This window comes from Arachis hypogaea, chromosome 20 (assembly GCF_003086295.3).
Source record: "Arachis hypogaea cultivar Tifrunner chromosome 20, arahy.Tifrunner.gnm2.J5K5, whole genome shotgun sequence".
Taxonomy (NCBI): Eukaryota; Viridiplantae; Streptophyta; class Magnoliopsida; order Fabales; family Fabaceae; genus Arachis; species Arachis hypogaea.
Genome location: NC_092055.1, coordinates 89,290,558 through 89,308,096, shown reverse-complemented (window position 1 = coordinate 89,308,096; position 17,539 = coordinate 89,290,558). Strand labels below are relative to the sequence as shown.

At 37.6% G+C, this 17,539-nt stretch overlaps 1 non-coding gene across 1 annotated transcript; it reads right to left on the bottom strand.

Moving 5' to 3' along the window:
* Positions 1–16,742: 16,742 nt before the first annotated feature.
* On the bottom strand, positions 16,743–16,850 carry LOC112788087 (small nucleolar RNA R71). Its single transcript, XR_003195467.1, has one exon. It is a non-coding gene; the product is annotated as a small nucleolar RNA R71 (small nucleolar RNA).
* Between the last annotated feature and the right edge of the window lie 689 nt (positions 16,851–17,539).

The following is a 17,539-nucleotide window of genomic DNA, read 5'->3' as shown; positions in this document are numbered from 1 at the left end:
TTGTTCCAACTTGCTAAGATAAGCAAGATCATATTGCTCTTGGATCGATGGACATGAATACTCTTCCATGGAGGGTTGTGGTGGAAAGTAAGATTCATCTTGTGGGTAAAAATTTGCATACATTGGAGGTGGTTCATCTTGGTAATAGTATGGAGGAGGTGGTTCCTGGAATTCTTGAGGTTGGAATGGTGGTAGTTCTATGTGTGGTTCATCTGGCTCATATGATTATTGGTATGGTGGGTAAGGATTAGGGTCATATGAAGGTGTTTGGTAAAAAGGGGCTTGTGAGTATGGTTAAGGGTTATGTTGATGGTGAGGTTCATAAGCATATGGTGGTGCTTGTTGGTAACTACAAGGGGGTTCACCATAGCTATTGGATTGATATGCATTAAGAGTTGGATTATACCTATAAGAAACTGGAGGAGGTTGTTGCCAAAAAGGTTGATCAATCCCTTGAGGCTCCTCCCATCCTTGATTGTTCCACCCTTGATGCATATCCTCATTGAAGGTTCCATTCCCTACAACATAATTGTAAGCACACTCAGAGCCAAAGTGATGAGAATGAATAATAAAAAGACAAAATAAAGACAAAAGCTAACAAGAAATAATGAAATAAAACCCTAGAGCTAGCAAAAACCAACAAACAAGCAAAAGACAAACATATTCACAATATTAACATATTCACAATAGCCAAAAATATAACACCATTGTAACTCCCCGGCAACAGCGCCATTTTAATGAATGGGTTTTTGATGGTATATAATTTCACAATTGAAATCTCGTTGCAAGTATAGTTTCTAAACCAACAAATGATCCTCTCATACAAAAATTGGTTGTCACATGTAACAAACCCCAATAAAAATAACCGAAGTATTCAAACCTCGGGTCATCTCTCAAAAGAATTGCAGGAAAGTGTTCTTGTTATTGGTTATGAGATGTATATTTTTGGGTTTTGAATAAGGAACAAGAAAAGTAAATTGTAAGAATAAAACTAATAGCTAAGAAAGCTCTTGGCAAGAAATGAGAACTAGAAGTCCTATCCTCATTATCATCCTCAATTGTGACATCAATTGTCCATTGCTCCCACTTATTCAACCTCTAACTATGAAGGAAAGTCAAGTTGCTAAATCAACTTGAGTCCACAAGTCCTAGTCAAATCCTAAGGAAGGACTAGAGTTAGTGTCATTTCAAGTCAATTAGCAACTTCCAATTATCAATCAACAAAGGAGTTTGATAACTCAAGAGTCTCCAATTACTCAGCCAAAGCCAAGAGGAGAAAAAGCTACTCTAGCATCCTTCCAAGCATTTAGTCAAACACTTAGAAGACATAAAAGGAAAGCAAGATGAAATTGCAAGAAAAGTAAATCTACACTACTCAATTTCAAGGAATTAAACAACAACAATTCAAATCAACAATAAAGGAACATGAAACATAAAATTGCATTAATGGAAAATAGAAGAAACAAGAGTGCATCAATAACAAAGTAACCAATTACAAGGGGTAAAGTACAAAACTAGAGAGAGGAAAGGTAGAGGAACAAGAATTTGTAAAGGAAAAGTAAATCAAAGCAAGAATTAAACCTAGATCTAAGAAATCCTAATCTAGATCTAACTTAATTCTAGAGAGAAGAGAGAGCTTCTCTCTCTAGAAACTAACTCTAAACTAAACTATGTGATCCCCCCTAGACTCTTCTTGATTTCTGCATGTGCGAGCATCGACGCGTACGCGTGGGTCATGCATACGCGTCGCTTGGCATTTTTTCTTTTACGCGTACGCGTCATGTGAGCATACGCATCATCATGCGACTCCAATTCCATGCGTGTGCATCTGTGAATGCATCCCAAATCCTGGATTTTCCATGATTTTTTCACTTTGTATTCATTTCTCTTAATTCCTTTGATCTATTCCTAGCCTTTTCAACCTGAAATCACTCAACGAATTCATCAAGGCATCTAGTGGAATCAAAGGTGAATTAAAGCTAGCAAATTAAGGGCCTAAAAAGCACGTGTTTACACTTAAGCACACTTTAGGAAGAAATCATAAAACCATGCTATTTCGTTGAATAAATGTGGGAAAAGTGGATAAAATCAACTTAAATTAAGCACAGAATATACCATGAAATAGTGGTGTATCACTACCCAATCTCAGACAGCCCTTGGGTGAGCCCAGTGCAAGTATTCCCCAAGAAGGGAGGAATCACTGTTGTGCCAAATGAAAGAAATGAATTAATACCAACAAGAAAAGTGACTGGATAACGCATGTGCATAGATTATAGGAAGCTCAATGAAGCCACAAGGAAGGAGCATTTTCCTCTACCCTTCATGGATCAAATGTTGGAGAGGCTTGCTGGACATGAATACTACTGTTTATTGGATGGATACTAAGGCTACAATCAGATTGTAGTAGACCCTAAAGACCAAGAAAAGACTTCCTTTACTTGTCCTTATGGTGTTTTTGCATATAGACGCATGTCCTTTGGTTTGTGCAATGCACCTGCCACATTCCAAAGGTGCATGCTGTCGATTTTTTCTGATATGATTGAGAGGTTTATTGAGGTATTCATGGATGATTTTTTAGTGTTTGGTGTCTCTTTTCCTAATTGCCTACACCATCTTGCCTTGGTGCTCAAGAGATGCCAAGAGACTTAACTAGATTTGAACTGGGAAAAGTGCCATTTTATGGTCATTGAAGGGGTAGTCCTTGGCCACAAAATCTCTAAGAAAGGCATAGAAGTAGATAGAGCCAAGGTGGAAGTGATTGAAAAATTACCCCCACCTTGCAATGTCAAAGCAATTAGAAGTTTCTTGGGACATATTGGGTTCTATAGAAGGTTCATCAGAGTCTTTTCAAAAATTGTCAAATCTTTAAGTAACTTTCTTGTCTCTAATGTCCCTTTTATGTTTGATAGAGAATGCATGCAAGCCTTTGATGAGCTTAAAAGTAAACTTTCCTCTGTACCTGTTATAGCACCACCTAGTTGGGACTTACCTTTTGAATTGTTGTGTGATGCATCAGACTTTGTTATTGGTGCTATTTTAGGACAACGGAGAGATAAGCTAGTACATGTTATCTATTATGCTAGCAAGGTTCTTAAGGAAGCTTAAAAGAACTACACCACCACAGAAAAAAAACTCCTTGCTATATAGTCTTTGCATTTGATAAGTTTAGGTCATATCTCATTGGTTCTAAAGTCATTGTGTTTACTGACCAAGCAGGAAACCAAGCCCAGACTGATAAGATGGATCTTGCTACTCCAACAGTTCAACATTGAAATCAAGGATAGAAGTGGGGCAGAGAATAAGGTGGTTGACCACCTATCAAGGATTCCAAAAGAGAAAGATAAAGCACACAGCCCTCCAGTAAATGATAGCTTTCTGGATGAACAGTTGATGATGATCCAAGAAGCCCCCTGGTTTGCGGATATAGCCAATTTCAAGGCTATTGGACTACCTTCCAACATCAACAAACATTAAAAAAGAAAGCTCATCAATGATGCCAAGCACTACATTTCTGATGAGCCTTACCTCTTCAAGAGCTGTGCTGATGAAATTCTAAGAAGATGCATCTCTCATGAGGAAGGACAAGAGGTCATTTGGCATTGCCATAGATCTATCTATGGAGGACATTTTAGTGGAGAAAGGACTGCACACAATGTGTTACAATATGGATTCTTTTGGTCTACAATATTCAAAGATGCAAAGGAGTTTGTGACAAGGTGCAATGAATGTCAAAGAGCTGGCAACCTACCCAAGAAAAATGAAATGTCATAGAGATTCATCATAGAGTTGGAGTTGTTTGATGTTCGGGGGAATGATTTTATGGGACCATTCCCACCCTCATACTCAAACAACTACATATTGGTGGTTGTGGATTATGTGTCAAAATGGGTAGAATCCATAGCTACTCCAACAAATGATAACAAAGTGGTGATTAATTTCTTGAGGAAGAATATATTCAGCCGGTTTGGGGTTCCAAGAGCTCTTATAAGTGATAGGGGAACTCATTTTTGTAACAAACAACTTGAGACACTCCTCCTAAAATATGGTGTCAAGCACAAGGTAGCAACCCCATACCATCCACAAACCAATGGTCAAGCTGAAATTTCAAATAGAGAGCTCAAGAGAATCTTTGAGAAGACTGTTGGAAACTCAAGAAAGGATTGGTCCAAGAAGCTAGATGATGCATTATGGGCTTATAGGATAGCTTTTAAGACACCCATTGGCACGTCTCCATATCAATTGGTGTTTGGAAAGGCTTGTCATCTTCCAGTGGAGCTTGAACATAGAGCATTTTGGGCTCTAAAGATGTTAAACTTTGATAATCAAGTTGCTGGGGAAAGAAGATTGCTACAGCTTGATGACAAGTCATCTTATGCTAGTTTCACTAGCATTTTTCACTAGTTTTTATTAGGTTTTCATACTTTCTTGGGCAACAAGTAAGCAGTTGGATTGAAAATTTATACATCTCCTGAATCAAGTAAACATGGTTGTTATTGTGCTTTTTCATAAGGTTTCGAGCTACTTTTAATAGATATTATGAATGATGCAAATACTCTATGATTATAGCCAACTTTGATGAAATTGTTTACTTGATTTTAGGTGAAACGAGGCAAGAAAGAAGAAGACGAAACAGAGCAAAGAGTATAGAAGAAGAGAGGAAGATTCAACGTTGGTAGCAACGTTGATCCACCAACGTTGAAGGTAACGTTTTTATAGAGAAGAATTGGGTGCCAACGTCACTACCGTTGCCTCAAACGTGGGAAGCTACAGAATGCTGGTATGGCATATGAGAGAAAGTTGGAGGTCCAACGTTACCTCCAACGTCTTCAATGGTTTTCAATTCTGGAGCCAGAAAATTTTTGGGCGATGCGTACGCGTCGATGACGCGTACGCATGAAAATGGAAAATTTCTTAATCCATGCGTAAGCGTGAGTCACGCGCACGCATGAAATGGCAAAATTGACCATTCACGCGTACGCCTGACATAACGAACGTTGGAGGTTCAACGTTGCCTCAAACATTTGCCTCCATCGTCCGTGATGAGGAGCCCATAATTTGGAATGGATAAACTTGAATCGACGCGCACGCATCAGTGACGCGTACGCGTGGATAGGAAAAATGGCAATGCACGCGTAAGCGTGGTGCACGCATACGCGTCGAAAGGCAAAAACATAGCTTTCACACGTACGCATGAGTGACGCGTACGCGTGAGTGACGCGTATGCGTGAGTGACGCGTACGCGTGGACAGGCGAACGTTGAGTCAAACGCTGATGACAGAACCAGAACCCAATTTTTCACAAGAACGTTTGACTCAACGTTTGGCTGAAAACGTTGACTCCAACTTTAATACCAGAAATGCATAATTGGCACACTTCTTTTCAAGATCACATTTGGCGCCAACCCAATCAACCCCAATAAGGATCAAGAGGCCCAATCCAAGAACATGAAGGATCAATTGAAGGTGTATAAATAGAGAAGAATCTGATTGAAAAAGGAGTTAGCTAGCCAATAGGAAAGAGTAGTTAGAATTAGTTAGCAAAGCAGATCTTGTAATTTTTCCTTTTTGAGTTTTCCTTCTACATTTTTTCTGTAACTTTCTATTTTCTGGTTTTACTTGAGCAATGAGGAACTAAACCCCAAATTCATTAGGGGGAGGAGCTCTATTGTAATTCCAATGAATCAATGAAATTCTCCCTCTTCTCAATTTATTTTTGTAGCTATTGGATATCTTCTGTTTTGATTTAGAATTCTTCGCTCCAGAAGGGGGTTGAATTCAATTGAATGCTTGTGTGAGCCTCAGAAGGGGAATCACTTGCATTAGATCTGAAGCTCTATCCTTCACAATTCTCATTACTAACACTATTCGGGAGGAATTAAGGTTTTGAAAATTTGTGTGGCTAATGGATAAGAGAATGTTCTCTTACTCTTCTCATGACAATTAGATCAAGGAATTGGCAAGATTGATTGTGATTAGAGAGATTGGATTACCAAGGAATTGGGATCCAATCAATTTCAATCCGCCATAGATCTACATAACTGATTGAGGAAGGAGTTGAGACCCAGTTGATTCATGAAGGATTGCAGTATCTCCAATCCCTGATGAATCACTTTCTCTGATTTTCTTCATTTCAAACTTCTCTAATTCCAATTTTCATTTAATTTATTTTGCTGCTTGAATCCCTTCACCTGATTCCCTTTATAATTCATGCAATTTACGTTTCTTCGCAATTTAGATTCTACAATTTTACTTTCCTGCATTCCAAGATTCATCTATTTATATTTCTTGTAATTTAAGTTTCAGCTCTTTTAGATTTCTTACACTTTAAGATTCAGCAATTTAAGTTTCTTTCCATTTAAGTTTCAGTCAATTTACTTTCAGCAATTTACAATATCTTCAATTTACATTTTATCAATCAATTTCTACTCAAATCATCAATATTAGCTTAACTAAATTCATCACCATGCTAAAGTTGCTTAATCCATCAATCCCTGTGGGATTGACCTCATTCCTGTGAGTTATTATTACTTGATGCAACCCAGTATACTTGCTGGTGAGTTTGTGTGGAATCGTTTTTCTCTCATCACAGCTGAATGAACTAGAAGAATTCGGAACTCAAGCCTATAAAAATGCCAAAATCTACAAGGAGAAAACAAAGAAATGGCATGATCAAAAGCTAGCAAGAAGAGAGTTTGTAGAAGGTCAAAAGGTGCTGTTTTACAACTGAAGGCTCAAGTTTTTCCCAGAGAAGATAAAATCAAGATGGTCTGGACCCTTCACCATAGTCAAGGCCTCCCCTTATGGTCATGTGGAGCTTATGGATGAGAAGACTCAGAGGACTTTCACTGTCAATGGCCACAGACTTAAGCACTACTTGGGAGACTCACTAGAGGAGCAAAGTTTGGTGTGGCCACTAACCCAGAGGACTACTTGGGAGACTCACTCAGAGGACTTTCACTGTCAATGGCCACAGACTTACATTATGTGATGTTGTTAATTGGGTTGAGAAGCTGGTTGAGGAACTAAGTTTGGTTTGGCCACTAACCCACTTAATTTTTGGACTTACAATAATTTGATTAAATTTTAAGAGTAAGCCAAAAATTTAAGTTTGGTGTGGCCACCATTATTAGCTAGTTACTAGATACAAAGAACCTAAGCTTGGTGTCCATGAGACACATAAAATGAATGCCATTTAGGAGGCTAAGATTTTGGAAGATAAAGTACACCCCAGCACAAGAAAGAGCCCCAGGAAGAAGGATGGTGATGTGTCATCCAAGAGGAAGGATAAAGGAGCCGGGACCTATGCATTAAAGCTGCATCATAATGAGCAAAGGTTGTTGAGTTTCATGTTGAAAATCTACTCTCTGAGTTTACTGCTTAGTGCCCCTTTTGCTTTGATATGTCTGCTGATAGTTTTAGAGCCCTTCTATGAGTCCTTTGATTTTCAGTTTTCATTTTGAGAAAGAAAATGTCTCTTGTTAAGTTTTCACCGTATTAATTAAATTAGTTTGTTTCCATAAAGAGTCAATGATGAGTTGTTGCAAAATAAGAATAAGAGACTAAGACCCAAGTGAGCTGGATTCAAAATTATAAGATGAGAAACAAGTATAAAACCTTGAATTGAAGTTTGGAAGTGAGTAATTCATAATGAAAAAATTAGACCCAGGGGACATTACAAGTAGATGCTAAGGATGACCCTTGAAAATCAATAGAACCTAGAAGTAGTAAGCAAGACCCAAGGATTTGAGCATCAACTACTAGGATAAAAGAAAAAAACAAATAACTCAAAGAGCCAAGATCCTAGTAGATGCTTGTGGTGAAGATGTGTCAAGAAGAGAGACCTGAGCAAGTAGATTCTTAGGGTGTTTTAACACCTAGTACCCTAAAAGGACCATAGAATCAGTAAAATTTCATTCAAGTGATGCAATTATATGAACTATATGATGAAATTAAGGGACATTACTTTCAAATGTGTTTTGCTTGAATTTCAGGTGAAAAGAACAACAAAGGATGAAAACAGGGGAGCACCTCTGGCGCTGCATTTCTTGCAAAAAGCGGTACGTTCTCCTGCAGCACCATACATGACCAGGATAACATTACGCTCGCCTTCAAGAGCGCTACGTTCTTCACCCAAGAAAATTTGGCTAGCGACGCGTACGAGTGGGTGACGCGTACGCGTGGAAGTGGCATTCTGAAGGATCATGCGAACGCGTGGAGAAAGCATGAGCGTGAAAGTGGTATTTTTGAAAGGCCATGCGTACGCGTGGATGACGCGTACGCGTGGATGACGCGTACGCGTGGATGACGCGTAAGCGTGGATGACGCGTTCGCGTAGGAGGAGCTACATTCTTCACCCAAGAGCGCTACGTTCTTCAACCAAGAGTGCCTGCGATAGTTTTCAAAGTTGGGATTAAAAGTTTGGCTAGCGACGCCTATGCGTGGGTGATGTGTACGCGTGGAAGGGGTATTTGAAAGGCCACGCGTACGCGTGGGAGAGCGCTCTTGGCGCGAACGCTACGCTCTCCTGAAGAGCGCTGAAGATGATGCGTACGCGTGGGTGATGCGTGCGCATGAAAAGTGCTGAAGACAATGATGACGCGCACGCGTGGGTGATTCGTATGCATGACAAGTGCAAAATGCTGAATGACGCACACGCGTAGGTGACGCGTACACGTTGGTGCAAGAGCGCTCCACTCTCCTGAAAAGTGCTACGTTCTCCTGGGAGTAGAATATTCAGCTAAATGGATTGTACTAACTAAAAATGTGAAAGGCCCACTTTGAGAACTTGCAAGTACACCTGAGGACTCACAGAAAATTTGTATAAATAGGTGGTACCTTGAATTAGAAATGAACCTTTGGAACTTTTAGCTTCTGGAGACTTTTAGGAACTTATGCTTTTCTTTCACTTTTGCACTTAGTTTATTTTCCAGATTGAATTTCCGTTTTGTACTTGAGATCTGTAAGAAGCTAATTTCCCTCTCAATGGGAGAGAGAGCTCTATTGTACTTGATGGATTAATTGATAGTGAATTTCTTCTTCTCTTCATCTTCTCTTTGATTTGCTAGAAGGAATTTCGTTATTCATGCTTAGCGTTCAATTATCTTGGAAAAGAGATTGAATGCAAATTGGATTTCATGGGAACCTTGGAAAAGGAAACATGAAACTATGCTTGAAATCCCTTCTCACATTAAGTAGATCTGGGTTTTGGAATTGGATACGGTGACATGAAATTTGCCCAAATATTTGGATCTATGATGATGTGTGCTAAAATCAGGGACCAAGCTTATCTCTCTTCATGAGCAATTAGACCAAGAAATTGGTTGATTGTCAAGATTTGAGAGATTGAATTACCAAGGAATTGGGGTTCAATCAATCTTGATTGCCAAGAGGTAAATGAGTTGCATAATTGAAGATGAGATGATCTGAATTTAATCCAAAGAGAGCAATATCTCCCAACTCCAATGAATCTTCCCTATTCTTATCTTCCCCGTTTTTTATAGCTTTCTTTAATTTCTGCTATCAACCCATTCCCCATTTACAATTCAGTCATTTATGTTTTTGTCATTTACTTTCTTGCTCTTTACATTTCTGCACTTTATTGCTTTCTCTTATTTTTAAGTCATTTACAATCCTACTGTTTAGAATTCTGCATTCATAATCATTCTTGATTAGCTTAGCTAATTCACCCATTAATTAAAGTTGCTCAATCTACCAATCTCTATGGGATTTGACCCCACTCCTAGTGGGTTATTACTTGATGATATTATGGTGCGCTTGCCAAAGAACGGATTCATTATATAGTGAGTGAATTTTGGCCATCACTTGCTATGTGATTGATTTTCACTTCTATCTTCTTTTTCCTAAGTTCCATAGTACCCATGTGTTCCACTTTTATGTCAATTAGGTGATTCAAATGAATTTACATGTGTGTGAGTGTGTCATTGATTGGTGTGTAAGTTTGATATTTAATTTTGTTCATTAAGTTTTCTTGCACATCAATCAAAGTCCATTCATTATCCAATTCACAATTGCTTGATTTTTGCTTGAATGTCTTTATGCTTCTTTATTGCTTGTTTGGTTGTCTTAACCTACAAGTTTTCTTTGAAGTACTTCAAGCACACTTGAATGAGTGAGGTGCATCCTTCTTTTGTGTAATTGTGACATAGATCTCCATGATAGTGTGTATGTTCTAAACGGCGCCTAATTTAGAATTCACACACCTATTTTCATAAATGTCACTGATAAACCACTATTTTATGATTTATCTTGTGCTCAATTGAGTGGTTTTTATCAAGTCTTTGCTCACTTATTCACATTATTTGCATGGTTTTACAATTCCTCCTTATTCGGTGATAGATGTGAAAACATGTTTCCGAGGCCTTAAAAGTGTTAATTTTAATTATCCTTTATTACCATTCGATGCCGTGATCTGTGTGTTAAGTATTTTCAGGCTTTATAGGGTAGGAATGGCTTAAAGGATGGAACGGAAACATGTAAAAGTGGAAGGAATAATAAAAATAAAATATTTGAGGAACTAGCAGCGACACGCACGCATGAACGACGCGGATGCGTGCCTTGCGCAGAACACAAGCGACACGTACGCGTGACTGACGCGTATGCATGGGAAGAAAAATCGCCAAATGACGCGCACGCGTGACCAACGCGCACGCGTGACAGACGCCACGTGCAGAAAATTACAGAAAATGCCCTCAGCGATTTCTGGGCCCCTTTTCGGCCAAATCCAAGCCCAGAAACACAGAATAGAGGCTGGAGACTGAGGGAATCAAATCATTCATTCAACATTCATCAATCATACATTTATTATTAACAATTTTAGGTTTTAGATGTAGTTTTCTAGATAGAGGCTCTCTCCTCTCTCTTAGGTTTTAGGATTAGGATTTCTCTTAGTTTATGGTTAGTTCTTCATTCCAGGTTCAATGTTCCTTTAATTTATGTTCTCTTCTACTTCTATTTATGCTATGACTTTAGTTTGTTTACTTTCCCAATTCAATTTATGAACTCCATGTTAGAATTAATTTCTTTATTCAATGCAATTTGAGGTATTTCAGAATTATGATTACTTTCTTCCATTTATGATATAAATAATTTGGATTTTTTCCCCTTTTGGCTTTGGTTGAGTAATTGGTGACACTTGAGTTATCAAACTCAGCTGTTGATTGAAAATTGGAATTTACTGATTGATTTGGATCCCTCTAAAGCTAGTCTTTCCATATGAGTTGACTAGGACTTGAGGAATCAAGTTGATTAGTCTACCTGACTTTCCTTTATTTAGTAAGGGACAACTAAGTGGGAGCAATAAACAATTCTCATCACACCTGATAAGGATAACTAGGATAGGATTTCCAGTTCTCATACCTTGTCAAGAGTTTTTCATAATTATTAATTTACTTTCTTGCAATTTATTTTTCTTGTTCCTTATTCAAAAATTCCAAAAATATACTATCTCATAACTAATAATAAATTATACTTCCCTGTAATTCCTTGAGAGACGACCCGAGGTTTAAATACTTCGGTTATCAATTTTATTGGGTTTGCTTTAGTGATAACTAAAGTTTTTGTATGAAAGGATTCTCTGTTGGTTTAGAAACTATACCTACAACGTGATTATTTTTTATAAAATTCTTTACTAGCAAGAAATCTAATCGTCAAAATGGCGCCGTTGCTGGGGAGTTGCAATAGCGTGCTAAATTATTAATTAGTATACATATTTTTATTTTTATTTGCATATTTTAATTTATTTTATTACCATGAGCTGTATGTTTCTCTCATTGAATGACGCGTTCGCTGCCTGATCCGAGCTTAGCCACATTTGATCCTGAAATTGAAAGAACTATTTCACGTATTAGGCGAGCTCGGCATCGGTTAGACTCTGAGGGTGGTGAAGTGATTATTATCAATTCACCAGTCTCATCTGAGGGTGAATCTGAACCGCCATCTGAGAGAGAAACAAGCTCTTTTACTACTGATTCAGTTGATTCACATGCAGATAGAATGGCAGCACCTAGGAATATTACTCTCCAGGAAGCTGGAGCCCCAGATTTTACACTGCAACCGTATCAAGTGCATCATCCAAATCTGGCTGAAGATTTTGAACTGAAGACCGCACTAATCAACTTGATGCCCAAGTTTCATGGCTTACCTGCTCAAGAGCCTATCAAGCACCTCAGGGATTTTCAAACAGCTTGTTCTACTGTTAGGCGTCATGGTGTAAATGAAACTTCTATTCTATTGACAGCCTTCCCATTTTCTCTTGAGGGAAAGGCAAGGGAGTGGTACTACTCCCAACCTGAAGCAACTGTTACCAATTGGGATACGCTTAGAAGAGAATTCCTGGAAAAATACTTTCCAGCTGAAGTTACAGATAGATTGAGGAAAGAGATCTCCTGCATTGTTCAAGGTGAACCAGAGACTCTCTATGAGTACTGGGAGCACTTTAAGAACCTTCTGGATGTATGCCCCCATCACATGATTGACAGGCTAGTGTTGATCAGCAACTTCACTCAAGGCATGAAGCCTCGGGATAAAACTACACTGGATGGTGCTAGTAATGGTTCCCTAAAAAAGTACAAGACCATAGATGAAGCATGGCAACTGATCAATGACTTAGCTGAGTCCACTCGGAATCACAGGCACAAGAACAGTGATGAGCGGATAATTTATACGCTTTTGGCATTGTTTTTAGTATGTTTTTAGTAGAATCTAGTCACTTTTAGGGATTTTTTCATTAATTTTTATGTTAAATTCACATTTCTCGACTTTACTATGACTTTGTGTGTTTTTCTGTGATTTCAGGTATTTTCTGGCTAAAATTGAGCGACTTGAGCAAAAATCAGATTCAGAGGTTGAAGAAGGACTGCTGATGCTGTTGGATTCTGACCTCCCTGCACTCAAAATGAATTCTCTGGAGCTACAGAACTCAAAATGGCGCGCTTCCAATTGCGTTGGAAAGTAGACATCCAGAGCTTTCCAGCAATGTATAATAGTCCATACTTTGAACGATTTTAGACGACGCAAACTGGCGTTCAACGCCAGCTCTATGCCCAATTCTGGCGTCCAGCGCCAGAAACAAGTTACAAAGTGGAGTTCAACGCCCAAAATGGCACAAAAGCTGGCGTTCAACTCCAAGAAGGACCTCTACACGTGTAACATTCAAGCTCAGCCCAAGCACACACCATGTAGGCCCCGGAAGTGGATTTATGGATCAATTACTTACTTCTGTAAACCCTAGTAACTAGTTTATTATAAATAGGACTTTTCACTATTGTATTAGACATCTTTTGATCATTTTTAGATCTCTAGACCTCCATGGGAGGCTGGCCACTCGGCCACGCTTATCCTCTATATTCACTTATGTATTTTCATACGGTAGAGTTTCTACACTCCATAGATTAAGGTGTGGAGCTCTGCTGTTCCTCAAAGATTAATGCAAAGTACTACTGTTTTCTATTCAATTCATCTTATTTCGCTTCTAAGATATTCATTCGCACTTCAACCTGAATGTGATGAACGTGACAATCATCATCATTCCCTATGAACGCGTGCTTGACAACCACTTCCGTTCTACCTTAGATTGAATGAGTATCTCTTAGATCTCTTAATCAGAATCTTCGTGGTACAAGGTAGATTGATGGCGGCATTCATGAGAGTCCAGAAAGTCTAAACCTTGTCCGTGGTATTCCAAGTAGGACTCTGGGATTGAATGACTGTGACGAACTTCAAACTCGCAAGTGCTGGGCATAGTTACAGACGCAAAAGGATAGTAAATTCTATTCCAGTATGATCGAGAACCTCAAAGATGATTAGCCATGCAGTTGCAGCACATCGAACCATTTTCACAGAGAGGAATAGGATGCAACCATCGATAAGGGTGATGCCTCCAGACGATTAGTCGTGCTGTGACAGAGCATTTGGACCATTTTCCCGAGAGGACTGAAAGTAGCCATTGGCACCGGTGACATCTTTACAAAAAGCCAGCCATGGAAAGGAGTAAGACTGGTTGGATGAAGACAGCGGGAAAGTAGAGATTCAGAGGAACGAAAGCATCTCTATGCGCTTATCTGAAATTCTCACCAATGATTTACATAAGTATTTCTATCCTTCTTTTATTATTTAATTTTGAAAACTCCATAATTATTTTATATCCGCCTAACTGAGATTTACAAGGTGACCATAGCTTGCTTCATACCAACAATCTCCGTGGGATCGACCCTTACTCACGTAAGGTTTATTACTTGGACGACCTAGTGCACTTGCTGGTTAGTTGTATCGAAGTTGTGACAAATTATGAATTGAGATTAGAGCACCAAGCCTTTGTAGCCATTACCAGAGATCACAATTTCGTGCACCAAGTTTTTGGCGCCGTTGCCGGGGATTGTTCGAGTTTGGACAACTGACGGTTCATCTTGTTGCTCAGATTAGGTAATATTCTTTTGTTTTATTTTCAAAAAATTTTTCAAAAAGTTTTCAAAAGTTTTCCCTTTTTTTCGAAAAAAATTTTAAAATAAAAATGTTTTCGAAAATATATTTTTCTTCAGAATTTTTAAGAATGAATTCTAGTGTTTCATGAAGCATGCTAAAGCCTGGCTGGCTGTAGGGTATGTCAGGCGTGTCATGTTTGAGTTACATACTAAAGCTTGGCTGGCTATTAAGCCATGCCTGACCCTTTGATTGGAGCTTTAGACTAAAGAGCATAAGATTCCTGGAATTCATATTAAAAATTTTGGAATCCTTATTTTTGTTTTTCAAAATGATTTTCGAAAAAAAAATTTAAAAGAAAATACAAAAAAATTCATAAAATCATAAAAATAAAAAATATTTCATGTTTCTTGTTTGAGTCTTGAGTCAAATTGTAAGTTTGGTGTCAATTGCATATTCATCTTGTATTTTTCGAAAATTCATGCATTCATAGTGTTCTTCATGATCTTCAAGTTGTTCTTGGTAAGTCTTCTTGTTTGATCTTGATGTTTTCTTGTTTTGTGTTGTATGGTATTTTTCATATGCATTCTTGAATTCTTAGTGCCTAAGCATTAAAGATTTCTAAGTTTGATGTCTTGCATGTTTTCATTGCATATAAAAATTTTCAAAAATATGTTCTTGATGTTCATCATGATCTTCAAAGTGTTATTGGTGTTCATCTTGACATTCATAGCATTCTTGCATGCATTCATTGTTTTGATCCAAAATTTTCATGCATTGCATCATTTTCATGTTTCTCTCTCTCATCATAAAAATTCAAAAATCAAAAAAATATCTTTCCCTCTTTTCTCTCAAAATTTCGAAAATTAGATTTGACTTTTTCAAAAATTTTTAAAATCTAGTTATTTTTATGAGTCAAATCAAATTTTCAAGTTAAAAAATCTTATCTTTTTCAAAATCTTTTTCAAAAATCAAATCTTTTTCATTTTTCTTATTTATTTTCGAAAATTTTAAAAATATTTTTCAAAAATCTTTTTCTTATCTTTATATCCTAATTTTCGAAAATAACATCACCAATTAATGTTTTGATTCAAAAATTTCAAGTTTGCTACTTGCTTGCTAAGAAAGATTCAAACTTTTGAGTTCTAGAATCATATCTTGTGATTTCTTGTGAATCAAGTCATTAATTGTGATTTTAAAAAACCAAATCTTTTTCAAAACTAATTTCAATCAAATCTTTTCAAAAATATCTTCTTATTCTATCTTTTTCAAAAATTTGATTTTAAAATATCTTTTCTAACTTCTTATCTCCTTATCTTTTCAAAATTGATTTTCAAAATTGTTTCAACTAACTAACTAACTTTTTGTTTGTTTCTTATCTTTTTCAAAACTACCTAACTAACTCTCTCTCTCTCTAATTTTCGAAAATGTCTTCCCTCTTTTTCAAAAATTCTTTTTAATTAACTAATTATTTTGATTTTTTATTTTAATTTTCGAAAAACTACTAACCTTTTTCAAAAACTATTTTTGAAAATCACTAACTCTTTTTAAAAAATTATTTTCGAAATTCTCCCTCTCTCATCTTATTCTATTTATTTATTCATCTACTAACATCTCCTCATCTCAATTCACTGCTCCTATCCTTACCCTTGTGTTTGGGTTCTTCATTCTTCTTCACCCATATTCCTTTTCTTTTTCTACTAACATTAAGGAACCTCTTTACTGTGACATAGAGGATTCCTCTTCTTTTCTTGTTCTCTTCTCTTTTTTATGAGCAGGAACAAAGAAAAAGGCATTCTTGTTGAAGCTGATCCAGAACCTGAAAGGATTCTAAAGAGGAAACTAAGAGAAGCTAAATTACAACAATCCAGAGACAACCTTATTGAAAATTTTGAACAAGTAAAGGAGATGGCAGCCGAACCCAACAATAATAATGCAAGGAGGATGCTTGGTGACTTTACTACACCAAATTCCAATTTACATGGAAGAAGCATCTCCATTCCAGCCATTGGAGCAAACAACTTTGAGCTGAAACCTCAGCTAGTTTCTCTGATGTAGCAGAACTGCAAGTTTCATGGACTTCCATCTGAAGATCCTTTTCAGTTCTTAACTGAATTCTTGCAGATCTGTGATACTGTTAAGACTAATGGAGTAGATCCTGAAGTCTACAGGCTCATGCTTTTCCCTTTTGCTGTAAGAGACAGAGCTAGAGTGTGGTTGGACTCTCAACCCAAAGACAGCCTGAACTCTTGGGATAAGCTGGTCACGGCTTTCTTAGCCAAGTTCTTTCTTCCTCAAAAGTTGAGCAAGCTTAGAGTGGATGTTCAAACCTTCAGACAGAAAGAAGGTGAATCCCTCTATGAAGCTTGGGAAAGATACAAGCAGCTGACCAAAAAGTGTCCTTCTGACATGCTTTCAGAATGGACCATCCTGGATATATTCTATGATGGTTTATCTGAGCTATCAAAGATGTCATTGGATACTTCTGTAGGTGGATCCATTTACCTAAAGAAAACACCTGCAGAAGCTCAAGAACTCATTGACATGGTTGCTAATAACCAGTTCATGTACACTTCTGAGAGGAATCCTGTGAGTAATGGGACGCCTATGAAGAAGGGAGTTCTTGAAATTGATACTCTGAATGCCATATTGGCTCAGAACAAAATATTGACTTAGCAAGTCAATATGATTTCTCAGAGTCTGAATGGAATGCAAGCTACATCCAACAGTACTCAAGAGGCATCTTCTGAAGAAGAAGCTTATGATCCTGAGAACCCTGCAATAGCAGAGGTAAATTACTTAGGTGAACCTTATGGAAATACCTATAATCCATCATGGAGAAATCATCCAAATTTCTCATGGAAGGATCAAAAGCCTCAACAAGGCTTTAATAATGGTGGAAGAAACAGGTTTAGCAATAGCAAACCTTTTCCATCATCCACTCAGCAACAGACAGAGGACTCTGAACAAAATACCTCTAATTTAGCAAACTTAGTCTCTGATCTATCTAAGGCCACTGTAAGTTTCATGAATGAAACAAGGTCTTCCATTAGAAATTTGGAAGCACAAGTGGGCCAGCTGAGTAAAAGGATCACTGAAATCCC